General features: G+C 44.4%; 1 protein-coding gene across 2 annotated transcripts in view; it reads left to right on the forward strand.

The window, feature by feature from the left end:
* The first annotated feature begins 793 nt into the window (after nucleotides 1-793).
* Nucleotides 794-2,078, forward strand: part of LOC126998226 (junctional adhesion molecule B-like) — a 146,750-nt gene continuing 145,465 nt past the window's right edge. Inside the window, exon 1 of one of the 2 annotated variants that reach the window (XM_050859711.1) lies at nucleotides 794-2,078. This exon is cut by the window's right edge and continues 398 nt beyond it. The gene's annotated coding sequence lies outside the window, so the exon portion shown is untranslated. The other variant, XM_050859712.1, reaches the window with a different exon arrangement.

Raw genomic sequence — 2,078 nt, forward strand, 5'->3', positions numbered from 1 at the left:
GATAATGAAGATTCCGGGATTATTATAGTCTGCCAGGGCAATCATATGAGGTTTCAATACGACGGAGAGCACTTGGGAACGTCTAAAATACCTTGATGAACGTGTAATGAGGTGTGGAGGAACGTGAACGATATGAGGACGCGGGAGATGATTTAATCCGCTGTAGTCAAGGCTAGGAGGGATCCGATTCGCTTGCTCAGTAACGAGGGAAAGAGATTAGACGGTAAAGGAGAATCAGAGAAAAATATAGACGTTTTAGAAGACTCAGAGTGCCGTGTAGATTAACATAGAAGATTAGAAGGGAGAAAAAAGGCGAAAAAAACTGTATTATGAAGTAACTCTCACGGGACAGAACAGGAATACAATAATGACTTCTTAACTAAAAAAAAATAATTCACAGACTACGAAAAAGAGAGATTCAGATGATGGCTTTAATCCTTCACCTACATCAGAGAGAGAGAGAGAGAGAGAGAGAGAGAGAGAGGAGCCATGCAGTTGTGTAGGCGAGCTGAAAGACTAGTGACAGGATAGGGAGAGAGCGAGACTGCGCACGCACGGTTCTGACTCGCACCTTGGCCGGGGAAGTTGCCAGAGAGTGTCACATCCCCGGCACCTTCTTCCTATGGTGAAAAAACGTATATACCACCCTTACACACCCTCTAAACACACTTCTATAGCCACTAGAGGGGATAATAAGGGTTTGGGTGGCATGGGGAGCGCTGGATGTGGGCGGAAAATGTTAGATCGAGGTAGAGGAGGGAGAAGGTGGGTGGGGCGGTTGAGGTATCAGGTTGGACATGCAGGTTAGCGCGGTGTCCTCCCTCTCACTCGGTCAGAGGTGGCGATGCAACGCTCGTAGGGAATCAACACGCGTCGCTCCGGCTCTCGCAGTGTGCCTCGTAGCCTCCGTGTGCCTGGATAACGTACGTAGGGAGCGGAAAACGTTGTAAAAACTTGCGGGGACAGTCCAGCCGTGCGTCGTGTGGATTGGTAAGACTCTGAACATCACGGATTCTGCTGTACCGTGTGAAATGTATGCCGCAGGTGAGGTGTGAGGGAGAGCGTGAAGGGAGTCTTGAGGCACCTGACGTGAAATGTAATCAGTGAGGAACAGGAGAGGAGAGAAGGGAAGGAAGGAAGGCCGCTGCTACTGGAGGTGTGTGTGTGTGTGTACGTGGACTCTTGCCATGTTCGTTAGTTACTCTATATCGTGACTTGCTGTGCTGATATCGCTGTAACTGAACGTCTCTTCCGTAAATCAGTTCCCACGAAGACGAGTGAAGAAGTAAGTGAATAAAATGACGTAGAGGAAACTGAGAGCAAGTGACGGATTGAATTAAAACTAGATACCAATTAGAAAGAGCAGAAGAAGAGGAAGCTGAGAAATAAAGTGACTGGTTAACTTAAACTCGATACCAAAGGAAATTAGTTATAGAAAGTGACGTTTTAGACCTAAGTGGTGGCTGTATTGGGGTGATTTTGAGCTTATAAGTGAAAAAAGGGCAAAAAAGCATTATTAGTATATGATTGAAGATTGAGCAGCTTAGAAAAATAAAGAAGAAGAAATAGTTACGACTTTGAACGTTAATACATTTTGACGGTGAAGAGAAAAAAAGTTAACGGTGAAGTTTTAACAGAGAGAAAAAAAAACGTAAAATTAATACAGGAAAAATAAAAATAAAATACCCTTGACAGAACACCTAAAAAAAAGGACAATAAAAAAAGGAATAACAAAATACAGTGATCGTAAAAGGGAAAACAAACAAACAAACGCATAAACAAGTCCCCCAAAAAGAAAGAAAGAAAAAAGAGAGAGCAAGAGAGAAAGAATGGCCACTACTTGAAACATAAACGCGAAAGAAAGAAGAAAAAAGACGGCAGTGGGTGTTGTGGTGACAGGTGCCCGTGTGTGTGTGTGTGTGTGTGTGAGTGTGTGTGTGTGTGTGTGTGTGTGTGTGTGTGTGTGTGTGTGTGTGTGTATTGACTGTCGCTCATCCACTATTCACAATGACGAAGCCGTGAAGTCAAGTCAAGGAAGGATTTGACAGCCAGAGAGAGAGAGAGAGAGAGAGAGAGAG

Source organism: Eriocheir sinensis, chromosome 13, assembly GCF_024679095.1.
Source record: "Eriocheir sinensis breed Jianghai 21 chromosome 13, ASM2467909v1, whole genome shotgun sequence".
In the NCBI taxonomy this organism is placed as follows: Eukaryota; Metazoa; Arthropoda; class Malacostraca; order Decapoda; family Varunidae; genus Eriocheir; species Eriocheir sinensis.